Source organism: Rattus norvegicus, chromosome 14 (assembly GCF_021556685.1).
Source record: "Rattus norvegicus strain SHRSP/BbbUtx chromosome 14, alternate assembly SHRSP_T2T, whole genome shotgun sequence".
NCBI lineage: Eukaryota > Metazoa > Chordata > Mammalia > Rodentia > Muridae > Rattus > Rattus norvegicus.
Genome location: NC_141547.1, coordinates 73,778,041 through 73,794,148, shown reverse-complemented (window position 1 = coordinate 73,794,148; position 16,108 = coordinate 73,778,041).

Here is a 16,108-nt window from a genome sequence, read left to right as displayed (position 1 = left end):
ATTTAAACAGGACCAAATATTCTAGGCGGTCCCCTTGAGTACACATCTAGGCTGCGAGCTATGCAAGGTATGCGCTTTCTTATTGTTTCTCTCAAGTTTCTTTTTTTTTCTTTTTTTTTTCATCTTTATTAACTTGGGTATTTCTTATTTACATTTCTTTTTTTTTTATTAACGTGAGTATTTCTTATATACGTTTCGAGTGTTATTCCCTTTCCCAGTATCCAGGCAAACATCCCCCTCCCCCCTCCCCCTCCTTATGGGTGTTCCCCTCCCGACCCTCCCCCCATTGCTGCCCTCCCCCCAACAGTCTAGTTCACTGGGGGTTCAGTCTTAGCAGGACCCAGGGCTTCTCCTTCCACTGGTGCTCTTACTAGGATATTCATTGCTACCTATGAGGTCAGAGTCCACGGTCAGTCCATGTATAGTCTTTAGGTAGTGGCTTAGTCCCTGGAAGCTCTGGTTGCTTAGCATTGTTGTACATATGGGGTCTCGAGCCCCTTCAAGATCTTCCAGTTCTTTCTCTGATTCCTTCAACGGGGGTCCTATTCTCAGTTCAGTGGTTTGCTGCTGGCATTCGCCTCTGTATTTGCTGTATTCTGGCTGTGTCTCTCAGGAGCGATCTACATCCGGCTCCTGTCGGTCTGCACTTCTTTGCTTCATCCATCTTGTCTAATTGGGTGGCTGTATATGCATGGGCCACATGTGGGGCAGGCTCTGAATGAATGTTCCTTCAGTCTCTGTTTTAATCTTTGCCTCTCCCTTCCCTGCCAAGGGTATTCTTGTTCCCCTTTTAAAGAAGGAGTGAAGCATTCACATTTTGATCATCCGTCTTGAGTTTCATTTGTTCTAGGCATCTAGGGTAATTCAAGCATTTGGGCTAATAGCCACTTATCAATGAGTGCATACCATGTATGTCTTTCTGTGATTGGGTTAGCTCACTCGGGATGATGTTTTCCAGTTCCAACCATTTGCCTACGAATTTCATAAACTCGTTGTTTTTGATAGCTGAGTAATATTCCATTGTGTAGATGTACCACATTTTCTGTATCCATTCCTCTGTTGAAGGGCATCTGGGTTCTTTCCAGCTTCTGGCTATTATAAATAAGGCTGCAATGAACATAGTGGAGCACGTGTCTTTTTTATATGTTGGGGCATCTTTTGGGTATATGCCCAAGAGAGGTATAGCTGGATCCTCAGGCAGTTCAATGTCCAATTTTCTGAGGAACCTCCAGACTGATTTCCAGAATGGTTGTACCAGTTTGCAATCCCACCAACAATGGAGGAGTGTTCCTCTTTCTCCACATCCTCGCCAGCATCTGTTGTCCCCTGAGTTTTTGATCATAGCCATTCTCACTGGTGTGAGGTGAAATCTCAGGGTTGTTTTGATTTGCATTTCCCTTATGACTAAAGATGTTGAACATTTCTTTAGGTGTTTCTCAGCCATTTGGCATTCCTCAGCTGTGAATTTTTTGTTTAGCTCTGAACCCCATTTTTTAATAGGGTTATTTGTTTCCCTGTAGTCTAACTTCTTGAGTTCTTTGTATATTTTGGATATAAGGCCTCTATCTGTTGTAGGATTGGTAAAGATCTTTTCCCAATCTGTTGGTTGCTGTTTTGTCCTAACCACAGTGTCCTTTGCCTTACAGAAGCTTTGCAGTTTTATGAGATCCCATTTGTCGATTCTTGATCTTAGAGCGTAAGCCATTGGTGTTTTGTTTAGGAAATTTTTTCCAGTGCCCATGTGTTCCAGATGCTTCCCTAGTTTTTCTTCTATTAGTTTGAGTGTGTCTGGTTTGATGTGGAGGTCCTTGATCCACTTGGACTTAAGCTTTGTACAGGGTGATAAGCATGGATCGATCTGCATTCTTCTACATGTTGCCCTCCAGTTGAACCAGCACCATTTGCTGAAAATGCTATCTTTTTTCCATTGGATGGTTTTGGCTCCTTTGTCAAAAATCAAGTGCCCATAGGTGTGTGGGTTCATTTCTGGGTCTTCAATTCTATTCCATTGGTCTATCTGTCTGTCTCTGTACCAATACCATGCAGTTTTTATCACTATTGCTCTGTAATACTGCTTGAGTTCAGGGATAGTGATTCCCCCTGAAGTCCTTTTATTGTTGAGGATAGCTTTAGCTATCCTGGGTTTTTTGTTATTCCAGATGAATTTGCAAATTGTTCTGTCTAACTCTTTGAAGAATTGGATTGGTATTTTGATGGGGATTGCATTGAATCTGTAGATTGCTTTTGGTAAAATGGCCATTTTTACTATATTAATCCTGCCAATCCATGAGCATGGGAGATCTTTCCATCTTCTGAGGTCTTCTTCAATTTCCTTCTTCAGTGTCTTGAAGTTCTTATTGTACAGATCTTTTACTTGCTTTGTTAAAGTCACACCGAGGTACTTTATATTATTTGGGTCTATTATGAAGGGTGTCGTTTCCCTAATTTCTTTCTCGGCTTGTTTCTCTTCTCTCAAGTTTCTTAAGGGCAAACAGAGCAAAGCTATTCCTCAGGTGAAAAAGGAGATATACCACAACTGACTGCTAGGGCCCTGGAGAACTGGAACATGGACATGGGTAAGAAAGTAAGGTGAAGTGTTACAGCCAGGAGAAGCATGAGAGGTTACACTTCCAGTCGTCCTGATAGAGAAGACCTGAGCACCCCACCCTTACCTGAGATTTTGTGTTTATACTCCTGAAGCATGCGTGTTTTGAACATGGTAGACAGTGTCTAAATATTTGTCAAGTTATTTACACAAAGGTGACTCTTCCAGAGAGTCGGGGACTCCACTGTTCTGACTATGTGTAAGCCAATACCCTCTCCAAATACACAGAACTCACTGGCATCAGGCTTCTTTCCCTGAACATCAAAGCCAACCCTGAAACACTTATGGTTAGAAGATTCGATTTCATAAACGTATTAAATTTATGTTTTTTTGAACAGCATCATGGGGAGAAGTACCGTGGTTACAACTCTCTCATCTTGAAATAGACAGAGAGCAATTTCCTCCTTTGCTGGCTGTCAGCCTGGCTTCTAAATCATTCCCCCCAGACTTGGCGGAATTTCAATGACTCTAAAATTAATCTGTTGGGCAGAGAGTATGTCCAGTGCCTTAAAATTCTGAGAGCTTTGCTGTGGTCTTAAAGTTGGTGCCAGGGATGAGAAGTCAGAGGTGAAATTCCAATCCTTTGTCCAATTGGAGAACCCTGCAAACACATTTCTCCCCTGGCTTTCTAATGGGGAACTGTATAAAATATTTTGAATTAGAATGGATAACAACTAAAGAGAATGGTAAGCCACATGGATGGTGTTTTTATTCATTTATTTAACATTTATTTGGATTCCTATGGCACACAGACATATGAACAGATAAATATTGGGACTTGTCTAGGTGAAAATACATGTACTGACTGCTAGGGTCCTAAGAGCACTGCTTTCTACAATGGGTAGGATTTGAGGTTAGGTTTAAAGGAAAAATGGACATGGGTAAGAAAGTAAGGTAAAGTGTTATAGACAGGAGAAGCATGAGAGGTTACACTTCCAGTGGTCTAGTTATGAAACTTAAGTCCCAGAGAGGCAGAAAAGTACCAGTGTGAGCATGGACAAGGGGGAAGAAGGTGTCTGGGTATCATATGCGATGCCTCAGGCAAGGAGACCCATCACAAGTTTTATTTCGGGAATATTATAAGCAGTTTGTAGCTATGAGCTACCCTAAGACTTGGTGATCCCTGAAGAGCTATCTGGAAAAGCATATGCAGAAGATAGGAAGAAATGGTTGGGAGAAAAACAATACCCAAAACCTTAAGCACTGTAGACAGAGGCTGGGGAGACTGTTCGTTGGTAAAGCAATTGCCTTGCAAGCCCTAGGACCATGGTTTTCATCCAAAACCCTACATCTTTAAAAAGCCAGGTGTGTGTCACCTGCTTGTAATCATAGTGCGGAGAAGCAGAGACAGTCATCTCCCTGGGCCTCATTAGCGAGACACTCTAGCGCACATGCAAACAATGCTTAATGTGTGTTGGTAGAATGGAAGCATGGGAGCCTGACTAAATCTCACCTTAGAGTAGGTGACAGAAATACAGGTTTGGGGATTAGCAGTGACCTGTGTGTGATGGGGTAACACTGTTTATCAACATGAATAGCTTAAGACATATCCAGAACCTCACTTCTGAATGTTTCTGAAAAGTATGTTTCCAGAAAACACTTGGATTTTGAACCACGACACTCCTCACCAATGGGGATGGTCACCTGCTGTGGCTTGAAGAATGGCAGATTCTCCCCCTCCCCTTTTCTTAAGCTGGGATAACCATCACCTTCTGCCCACAGACAGAGTTCCTGTTTTTTGGACCTTGGGGCTTTATGGTTTACACTATCAGTTGCTGTGGCCTTTAGTTCTGCACTGAATTTCACAACTCACTTGCCTGACACTTCAGCTTTAGGGAAAAAATAATATGGGACTCCTCTGTCTCCATTATTACATGAGCCCCATTCCCCTAAGTGTCTGGCTCTTTATCCCTCCATCCATGCTTTGCTACCTAAGGGACCTTGGCTAATAGATACACTGAGAGTGGCTGAAGCCAGAAGGAAAAACTGAAGAAATAGAGACTACCTCAAGAACGAGAAGAGAGGCAATAAGAACAACCTTTTGCACCAACATGAGAGAAATGGGTGAGACAGGTATGAGGAAATTGGGTCTGAAGAAGCAAATACTGTAGATAAAGGGACACAGCGACCAAGGGCATGGGTCCACCATAATACAGAGATACCAAGTCCCAAGACACACTCCAAGAAAGGCATCAAGGGTCCTCTGTGACTCTCGCAAGAGCTACCTCAGGAAGTCAGAGGAGAGGGAAGCCAGAGCTCCCTGTGATCTAACATGGATGTGAAGCATGAGATTTTGTACAGAGAGGAAGGAGTAAGGAGAACGCAAAGTGAAGGGCTTCAGAGAATAGAAGGAATATAATTGGCAGAACTCAAGATTTAAAAACACAAGGGAGAAAGGATTGTGTCCTCTTTATATGATCTCATAGGAGGTGCATAAGCAAGAGGCAGAGACCACAGGGGACAGATGGCCGGAGGCACATGCAGGTGAGCAGCTGCCTGAAACTGTTAGCATAGCAGGCATAGAGACAGGCTATTCAAGGTTGGACGCCGAACCATTTAACAGAGCTAAGAAAACCAACTATGTGGGAAAATATCAGAAAGGGTATGGAATTAGATTTATCAATGGAAACAGTCATGCTCACAAAAAAAGAAGACAGGATAAAATCAGAGCCAATGGAAGGGATGAAAAGTGGCAAACAGGAGAACTACAGTTATTTTTAAAGGAAACGTCAAATAAGTTTTGGACAAAAGGTATTAGTAAAACCAACCTCACACCAAGGTAGGGGAATTATTGTCATTGTTTCCAGCATAATGGTGTTTACTACCATTTTACTGGATTTGTTTTTTGAAAGATCTAGACATTGAATGGACTTGGTAGTCACCTCATTTTCCATAGGCAAGATACTTCCTTCTATGTTAACTTTGCCAAAAATCTGAGATTCCAATAGACTCTTCACTTCCCAGAAATCTTTCTCCCATCCATCAAATTAACATATGATGGAACCTTCCCTCCCAACCTTATAATTAGATCAGCTGCTGACCTGAGGGCCTTTGACCCATAGAAACAAAACATCTCTATGAGAATGTATTAACACCAAGGATTGAGGGCAAGACAGGACAACAGGGGTGACAACAGAGAATACTGAATGGACTGGCATCTTACAAAGCTCCCAACAGTGTCCTGGTATGCCTTCACACCCTCCCACCAACCCACCTACCCACACCCACCCCCGTTTTCTAAGCAGGATCTCTGTACTTCTGTGGAATATTTGACCCCATCCCCACCCCAAAGGCAGCACAGAGCTGAGGTCAGGTGGTATCACATTAGTTGGAAGGGGTGGGGTGGGCTGAACTCAATGTAGAGGTCGTCTGGACAAACAGTGTGGGGTGTGGGCATTCCAGGACAGGTGGTATGTGCCATTCATTTTCTTGGGTTGTATATGCTGTAAGGAGCTTATCAAGGCGTGTTTATAAATGCAGGGACCTTGCTGTTTTAACAGATTAACCATAACATATTGGTTCAGTGACCTGACAGCCCATTTACATGAATGGTTAGTTTACACTTGACTCTTTTCCTGGACAGTAGGCAGATAAAGAGGTCATTAGGTTGATGGGGAGGAGGCTGGCCATGCCCAGAACTTCCATTAAGCAGTTAAGAATGGGCTTTGGATGCTCTGTCCACCCTGAAATCCATGCAGAATTCACAACTCACTCAGACCTAAGTAGAAATAGAAAAATCCTCCTACCCTATCCTGTCTAAGCCCATTTCCAAATATCTCTAAACACAGGAATCGCCATTGAGAGAATATATCAGTTGCCCCACAACAAGCCAATTACATTCATATCTGAACTTGAAAAACATTGTGTCTCCCAGTAAAATAACTATGTCTGCTGTGTTCGCATCTGTGTCTGCTGTTCTCACTTCCATGACCTCAGCCATGCTGGAACATGAAGTGTTCCAGACAGGCTCATAAGGTAAGTACTAGGCTTCTACCTGTTAGAAAAGGATGGGGCTTAAATAGAGAAAGCCATCAGGACCATGTCCTGGACCCTTCCTGTATCTTCTATGTTTCTACCTGCCAAGAGGCAAACAGCATGGTCAGTAAGTAGCTAGAAGTTACCCTGAGGGCTATAAGCAACTTATCAAGACACACAGTGAACATTCAACCCTACCAGGATCTTTGTAGACTGCTACAGAACACCTTCTCATCCCATTCTTAAAATTCCTTACAGATAAATGGTGATGCCCACACCCCACATTAGGAAATCAAAGCCTAGGAAAGCCAAGAAATCTTACCAAGAGTGCTGTAGTTCCTAAGTGGCAGAGCCAGATGCTAGTCCCAGTCTGTTGGGCTTTCAGGCTATTTCCAGAAGGCCATGTTGTTTCATTTCCTTGTGACTTATGAAGCTCTGCATGTTCACACATTCACCCAAGTGCTTAACGAAGCGAATAGAAGGCATTTGTCATAGTAATCCCTAATGGAGATAACAGAAATATTAGCAAAGGTCCAAGTGAAAACAGTTCAAGTGAGGCCTAATTTTTTACAGGCCAAAGAATGATTTACTTTATCACAGTAAAGAATTTTATTTGACAAACACATACTTTATCATCTCTGGTCTACTGAAAATGTAAGTTTACATTTTTCCCAGCCATAAAATTAAAATAATTTTGGCTCCAAAAACTTAAAAGAAAGCCCATTCTAGCTTCATTTCCCTGGAAATATAAATGCTAACTACTGAGCTTGAATAAGCATGAATACTGCCAGGTAGGGCAGCTCCTCCTGTCAGGGAAAGCGAGTTCAAATCCCGGCCATGCCTCTTGCTAGCAAAGTGACCTGGGACAAGATATTTATCTCTTATAAGGCATTTCTATCCTCTACTTCACTGTTACCTGCTCTGTGAAAGTCAAGAATCTCAAATCTTACAGCACCCTAAGGCAAGGACTACATCAGAGGGCCCTGGTGAACTGCATGAGCAGAAAGGGTGAACTGTGGAGATTAGTCATTATAAAAGATGCATGTCAGAGCTTCCAGGGACTAAGCCACTACCCAAAGACTATACATGGACTGACCCTGGACTCCGACCTCATAGGTAGCATACTGTTCCTATGTAAGGCCTATAATCTGCCTGGTATCATTGTCCTCCCTTGCTAAGGGGTCCAGGCAATCCAGTTTGAGTTCTTAAATGGCCTATAAAGGAACAGTACTTAGTGCTCTTAACCACTAAACCATCACTCCAGCCCCTCACCAGCTTTATTTACCTAAACATAAGCATCCAGATTCAGTTGGACTAGAAATCCCTGAGCTGGCAAGGTGAGGATGGGAGTTGAAAGTAAGAAAATGGAGTCCTCCTCTATTTGTGAGGGAGCGTTATCAACTCCATTATCATTTTCAAAGAGCTGGGTCTATGGTTTTGTTTAGTTGTCTGAGCCAGAGCACTGAAAGGACAGTGAGTTGTCAGACATTCACACTGAAATCATCATAGGTAGCAATGAATATTCTAGTAAGAGCATCAGTAGAAGGGGAAGCCCTTGGTCCTGCCAAGACTAAACCCCCAGTGAACGTGATTGTTGGGGGGAGGGCGGTAATGGGGGGAGGATGGGGAGGGGAACACCCATAGAGAAGGGGAGGGGGAGGGGCTAGGGGGATGTTGGCCTGGAAACCGGGAAAGGGAATAACAATCGAAATGTAAATAAGAAATACCCAAGTTAATAAAGATGGAAAAAAAAAAAAAAAAAGATGTACGTACCTAGCTTGGCACCTGCTGTTTTAGAGTTACTTGGTACATTTTCAGTTCCTTTGTGCTTCCTCTGCACCTTGTCAGCTGTCTGAAGGGAAGCCGAAAAAAGAGCCAAATCCAAGTAGGCTCTACTGATCAGCTGAGAAAGAAGTAAGGAAACGCCTCCAGTTCTTCAAAGTTCTAGCATTTTTTATATCATCTTACCTCCTCTAACCCAGCACAGAGAAGCAAGCCAATCCATCAGCGAGAACAGGAAGCAGGGCCAGTATGAGAGGAAGTAGTCGGCTCAAGACTGCGAAGCTGAGCAATTCTAGAAAGCAAGACTTCCTGCCCAGGTCAGAGTAGATTTGGAGAAGGTTCCAACAAATGAGGGGACTTCAAGAGAACCTGGAATGTTAGTGGAAGAGGCAAAAAACAGAGCATCGCATGGGATTAAGTTTCCATAACAAAAAGCTTAGTTTTCTAGTAGTATCTGGTCTCATAAACTGCACTCCCAGTCTGTCCGAGATAAGCAGAGATGCAGTTCACTTTTTGGTTTGGAATTAAGGTATTATTAGATCCTGACTCCCACTCCCTTACCTCAGCGCTGCCCCCGCTAAAAAAAAAAAAAAAAAAAAAAACGCAACTCAAGAGATGTCATCACGGTTGCTGTGCCATTTTGTAGATTTGCAAACTGAAGCTCACTGTTGACAACACTATTGGGTACATAAGGGAAAAGTCAACATAGAAAACAGTGCTCAGTGATGCCCAGATAGAATCCAGAAGCCTGTATCAAGGCTAAGTCGACAGATTCCTGATACTTTCAGCTTCTCTGGTAAATGTGATCAAACATGTTTGAGACCCTCTGATACTACCCAACAAAGACCCTCTCATCCTACCCAACAAATTTATTACAAGTAAAGATAGGAAATCTGGCAGAAGAGAATTTGGTTTCTAACTAGGACAAAATTTGTCCCTCCATTTAGTATCCACAACAGAATGGTCTCAGCTCATTCCAAAACTCTGTGTAGTTCTTGACAGTCTAAAAGACAGATACGTTTTATTCATTCAACAAACCTCATTAAGTATATTTTGGCACAAAGTCCAGGTTCTTGGCTTTAAGGGGACCAACAGGATAGGACTCCTCCCGGGAACAGTATGCCTCGATGGTACTTGAAGAGGAGAAGGCTTGGTTTACGGGTGACAAGGAAAGAAGAGATTAGTAATCTCTACCTAGGGAACTTCAGAGGAAAGAGAAAGCAAAATAAGGAAAAGGGTTTCCTGCATGCAACCGTAGCTACTTCCGTTGTAACAGCTGTATGTGTGCTGTGACCTTACTCAGTACAAATTAGACAAATTCCAATGAAAATTTTCTAAGGGTATTACTTCATATACAAGAAATAGCTCAACACTGAAACAATTTGATACAACAAACAGAAGAAGTAAAAGAAGTTAGTGTCAAATAGAGACCATGGGCAAACATCCTCACAGACTGGGCCTTTCATTGCCACTCAGGTCTTTCTTCCTCCTTAGACTGCTGCAGAAGGCCAGTCCCATGAGCACTGTACATGGATGAGTCTTCATGCCAGTAACTCTACACAGCAACATCCTCCTTTTAAGGGTGTATTAAAATACCAGGTCATAGGGAAACAGGCACTCTTTTGGATTGGCAAGACAAGTTAGGACATTATTTCTAGAGGGCAGTTTGTCAGTGCTTTGAAATTATGTTTTCTAACTAGCCTTATGATCATCCATAGGTCATAAGCTTAAGGTAAGCTCTGACCATTTCTTGGTACTTACCTTAAGGATAAATATATAAAAGAAAGCAAAAAAAAAATTGCACACGTGAAAGTCCAAAAAACTTCAGTAGTAAAATAAGTAAATGAATATTATCATACAGCAACTATTGACAAAAATGCCCATGGATAAAAGAAAATATTTATAATATTACCCAGCCCTCCGAAAAAGGGCAAGTCTCATTGTTTATTTAGTACCATGTAAATTATATTGAGTACAGCCTCTGGGTATATATATATATATATGTATGTCCAGAGGATGGGTGTAACCCAATGCCAGCAAAGGAAGTCTTAATTTCTTCCCTGTTCATCATTTATACAATCAGAACAGATGATGGAACTGCCTTTATTTGGAGAACCATATTCTTTTTTTTTTAAGTATTTATTTTATGTGTGTGAGTACAGTCACTGTCTTCAGACACACCAGAAGAGGGCATCGGATCCCATTACAGATGGCTGTGAGCCACCATGTGGTTGCTGGGATTTGAACTCGGGACCTCTGGAAGAGCAGTCAGTGCTCTGAACCACTGAGCCATCTCTCCAGCACCCTATATTCTTAATTAATACTAAATAGTAAGAAAATCCAACTTAATGGGGACTGTAGATGTGTTTTCTATGTCTTTAGTAGCATTCATATATATGCTGATGTAACTAATTCTCTATGAGTCAGTTCATTTATTTGACCACTTGTACATAGGACAGTAAAGATGAGGCTGCTGCCCTGCATGATCTGCAGTAGGTAGACCCCATACCTCGTCAGCTTTATGGTCATGGATAGGTCACCAAAATGTGCTAAGCCTCAGTTTCCTCATCTGTCAAAGATACTAAAAGTCATTATTATAGGTATCTACTGCTATGAAACAAGCTCCCCTAGTGCTTCAAAACTTCAAACAGTAATGATGATCCCTCATAGTTCTATGGGTCAGGAGTTTGGGGTGCTCAGCTTGGTACTTCTTTCTAACTTTGTGTGATGGTTTAAGTAAGAATGGCAGCCCCCATAGGCTAATATTTTTTAATGTTTTCTCATTAGGGGTGGTGCTAATTGAAAGGGATTAGGAAGTGTAGGCTTGTTGGAATAGGTGTGGCCTTGTTGGAGGAAGTTTGCATTGGGAGGTGGGCTTTGGGGTTTTCAAAAGCTCAAACCAGGCCCAGTGTCTCTTTTTCTGCTGCCTTTGGATGTAGAATTCTTAGCTAACAATTCTGCCTGTATGCCACTGTGTTCTCCCCTGCCCCCCAACATGAACTAAACCTCTGAAACCTCCAAAAAATGCTTTTATAAGAGTTGCCATGGTCATGGTGTCTGTCTCTTCACAGCGATAGGACACTGACTAAGACACTTGACTATTTCTCTGAGGCTGAACTCTGATAGGAAGCTAACACTTCAATTACGTTAAGGCCTGACTGGTGCTGGGGGATGATCCTAAGCTGGTTGCACTAAAGGATTGCCAGGCACAATGTCTTATGTGTCTGTCTGTGAGGACTAGAGTCCTCACAGCATGGTGTCTGGCTTCTCCCAGAAGGAGCCAGTCAAGAGGCTGAGGTGAAAGTGGTGGCATCTTTAGTGGCCTGCCCTTGGAGATCATGTATCATAATTTCTTTAGTTCCTGACTATGAAATTACATAATTTAATGAAACAGATGTCACCAACGTGGGAACAATGGGAAATGAGAATCCTAAAGGTCCCCAAGAAGAGACTATATCATACATTATATTAGGAACATGCTTATGAATAACATAGAATGCCTGCATTATCCTAAATGAGCCACTGGAGTTACTAACTCTGCAAACTCCCTATACTGCTCTGCTCTAGCCCGTTTCTTCTGATAAGAAACTAGGCTGGAGGGGTTAAGTGGTCTGACTGACCAGGATGCCCATATGCTCTATGGCAGGCAGTTTCCTGACTGTTCTTTGCAATATCTCTCTCCCTAATAAAATCCCAGGTAGAGTAAGAGTGTGGGACCCACCTGATAGAACAAAGTGCTCACCACTTCGTGTTGAAGAACACATGTTGGTGGGAAAACCATTAAAGGATTCTGAATGTCACACTGAGAAATTTACTTGCCCTTGATGGAAAAGGCCATATGGGACTATAGAAAGGATTTGAGTGAGTGATAAATTCATTGGCAAACTCATTCCCTTGGTGGTGTGTGCTGGCCACTGTGGAGGCCTCTGAGTAATCCAGATGTCAGTGGCAGAGGGCTGCATTGATAGAAAAGGGGAGGCTTGCAAGTCCCACCACATAAAATCTGTGGGTGCCACTAAGGATCAAAGAGGGTAGTCAAGGGCAGAACCAAGGGTGGCCAACTGTGCTGGTGTATGCACAGATATTTGACTTCCATGTGCAGTGTGACAGTAATGAAAACAGTCTGGAATCAGAGAGGAATATTCTCATTCCTAACTCCCAAGCCCAGAAAGCTGGTACATAGCAGGCTAGAAAGAACACAAGCGTGGGGATCCAAGCTCAGTGCATAAGACCATCAGTACACAGATTTCCAATGAATGGAGAAGGGCAGGGGGCAGTCAACTCTCAGACGGTGATCACTTTTCTCTGTCCTCTTCCCTCATTTGGGTGAGCTAACTTGCTGTACATGGTTCATGAATCACCTTTCCAATGGATGGTGTCTCAGAAAAATAAGGATTACATGAAGCCACAATAACCTACCTGCTTCCTCTTCTAGTCCAGGAGTTCCTTGAGGCAGATACAGGTCTATGTGCTCTGCTCCCAGCCCCAAGCTGAACATTGTGGTTTTGCCTTCTGACAAAGTCTGACAAATAATCCTAATGCCATCAGCTGTACAGCCAAAAGCTGAAGTCTACAGGCACAGGGCTGCAACTGGCCTGAAGGTCTGTTCCAGGCTACCTACTAGCCTACCATTCACAGCATCTAGGATGTAAAAACTTCACTGCTTGTGCAAGACAGAGAAAGGCCTTGTTCCTACAAAACAGTAAAAAAGTTCTCTACAAGAGGGAAATGGCCTGAGAAAGGAATGCATATTTTCTACCTTGCATGAAGGTTCCACATATGCTAGGAAAGGCCTTATTCACGTGTAAGTTTTAGTGGGCCAAAAGAACTTTTAAAACTACATTAGAGGGCCTTTAGTATTACTAATCACTACCACTCCTCATTGTCTTCTACTCTTACTATTTATTTCTCATGGTTTCTAGCCACACAGCCCTTAGAAGTGGAAGTTGCTTAGAAGCAACAGAGGGCAACAACGCTGACGGTATAACTACCATCATTGGGGGGGGGGCAAACATTTGAAGGTTCTTTCCTAGGCCAGACTGAATCTTCTCTACTCCATCATACTTATCCTACTTCTGGAAGCATATCTCTCCTCTCTTAGAGGCCATTCCAATCTATCTGCATAACACTATCTTGGCCATCTTACCTGCCCTTCTCCCCTCCACACTAAGCACGATCTTCTTTCAACTATTTGATATGGTGTCAAATACTGTCACCTTACTTGGAATGTGCTGTTATCCTCTAAAAGGAGGAGCATCCATAAGAGCGGAAAAGGTGACCACAGTCCAATCTCTTGAAAATCAGATAAAAAAAAAAAAAAGACAAAACAGACAAGCTAGCAGCATAAGCATCACTTGAAAACTTTATATAAATACAGAGCGTCATGCTCCACTGACCTGCTGACTGCAGACTACTGAGTTGCTCAGACTGTAAATGCAGCCTAAGATTACACTAATCCTTGATGGTAACTGTGCTATGCCTTTAGCCCTGTTTGCTCCTATTTAAAAATGTTTGTAACTACTCTTTTCCTTAAAGGATATTCTATCATAACAAAGATCTAGTTTGTTATCTGTCTGGGAACCCAAGCAAAGACTTCTAGTACAGGCAACCATTTGCTTATACAAGAAGAAAACTGTTTTAAAAGAAATAAACATTAGAAAAACAATAAAGGAAAATTGACAAATACTACTATACAGCTCAAGGCACAGTTTGATCCAGAAAGGCATTATGGTTGACCCTTCCCAGTCCTGCTTCCACACCTCCCCATTCCTGTCTTTGTGATCTCAAGATGGCAGCCAGTGACCTTCAGAGCTACATCCTTCTTCATCCTCCTCCACTAGGTAGAGAGTCTTCTTCTGGTACCTTGGGGTTTTTCTTTATTCAGTTGGGTAGAGTTACATTGGTTTTGTTTGTTTGTTTTTTCTTGTTCTATTTCAGCCAGCTCAGCACACATCCCAGGGTTCTATGAGTCCTAATGGACTCATCCACTTATCTCTGAGCCAACCACTGATACAAATGGAGTCTATGTCCTAATGGGTTTAAACTAATGAAGATCCTAAAACTAAGAGTGGCTGAAAATATGGGGGACTTTTATCAAGAATGGAAGAACTAAGGCTGCGGATGGACAACTACCATAACAGACCTGCATTTCTCTTTCCTCGAATCTTGAAACATTTTAGGACATCTAGCATTACAGCCCACAGTAGCATAGGTTTGCTATTTTAAACATCACAAACATTTAAACATTCTACTTTATCTTATTTTATCATGCTCTTTCACTGCCTCAGTGATCAACTTTAAAGAGCCCTGGCTTACTTCCTCTTGAAATAATAAAGCAATCTCAGGAGTTCTTCAGGCCACTCTAAAACCACTCCAGAGCAGTTGGCCCACATGTAACAGAGACTGAGATTGAGAGGCAGCATCCGCAGACCAGTTCTGGGTACAGACTTTTGTGTTTTTCAAAAGCTCAGTAAGCAGCAGAAGTGACCACAATGTGTTTGAAATATTATAGCATGTGCTTTCAAGAGAAGATGTGTCTAAAACTAGATGGGAAAAACTTATAATTTCTTAAATTAAAAACCGTAGACAGGAGAGGTAACAGTCAAAGTAAAATGAGCATGGATTCTACATTATTGTTTCAAAAATAAACCTTGAGGTGTAGGAAAAGTTGGTAATGCAGAGTTCAGAAACCTGCTTCCCCTACGCTGTTCTGCATGCAGCTTGTGTTTGCTTTATCTGTACTGAGATTCTCAATTCCTGGTCACACTTAATTGACATACAGAAAACCAATAGGGCTGAAGAAGGGGGGGAGGGGATTAATTTATTTTTATCTTAGTGATGAGGACATGTGCTGCTCATCAAGGTGGTCAAGATGGGGCCAATCACCACATCTCCAAAACCACTCACACCCTGATGTGACACAAATGTGCAGCAAGCATTGGAATCAGGCAGTTCTGTTCTCAATCAAGAGCATTTGGCATAGCTCTTGGCCCTGCTACTTACCCAGGATACTCACTCTCTGATCCAGTTTCCCTTCAGGACATCAGTTGGTATAAAAATAAAAGTGCAGATGACAGGTTCTGGGATCCTTCATGACTAAAGGCAAGCCTACAAGGGTCAGTGTCTCCCCTCTCCCTGCTCAGGTAGAGTCAGTCCAAACGTTAACACACAGACACATATTTTCACTGCCACCACATCCCCTTCTGATTTATGCTCCTGGATTCTCACAGTGCTCAGCTACCATTGCGTGCACATGAAAAGCTGGAAATGTCTGAATTCCTCAAGTTTCCATATCCAGGTAAAAGTCATCACAAAAGGGCTAAAGGGTGTGCTTTACCCCTTAACTGAAGGAAAAGCCATGGCAAATGTAGCTTAGCCATGGGCTGCAATCAACTGCAGCATTTAGAACAGCACCACCAACAAACATCTCTCTCCTAAGAGTCCAGAAGAATCCTTGAGGGTTCAGCTCTGACTTGTTCAGCTTCTTCTTCTCCTAAATGCCCTTGCCTGCAAACATTAGGCACAAGCTAACAGGAACAGCATGTGGGCAAGGATGAAGGGCTTATCACCCTGAACAGCTTCAAAGGGTGCTAAATTATTATAAATTTTAAAATAGTAATTACATGAAAAACTAAACCAAAATCCTCTGAGTACGGTCACAATTTTTAATTTTTAACCTTGTAGCCTTGAGGCAGAGACAGATGTACCACCATTATGAGTTATGTCTAACTCTCATAGCCCAACATC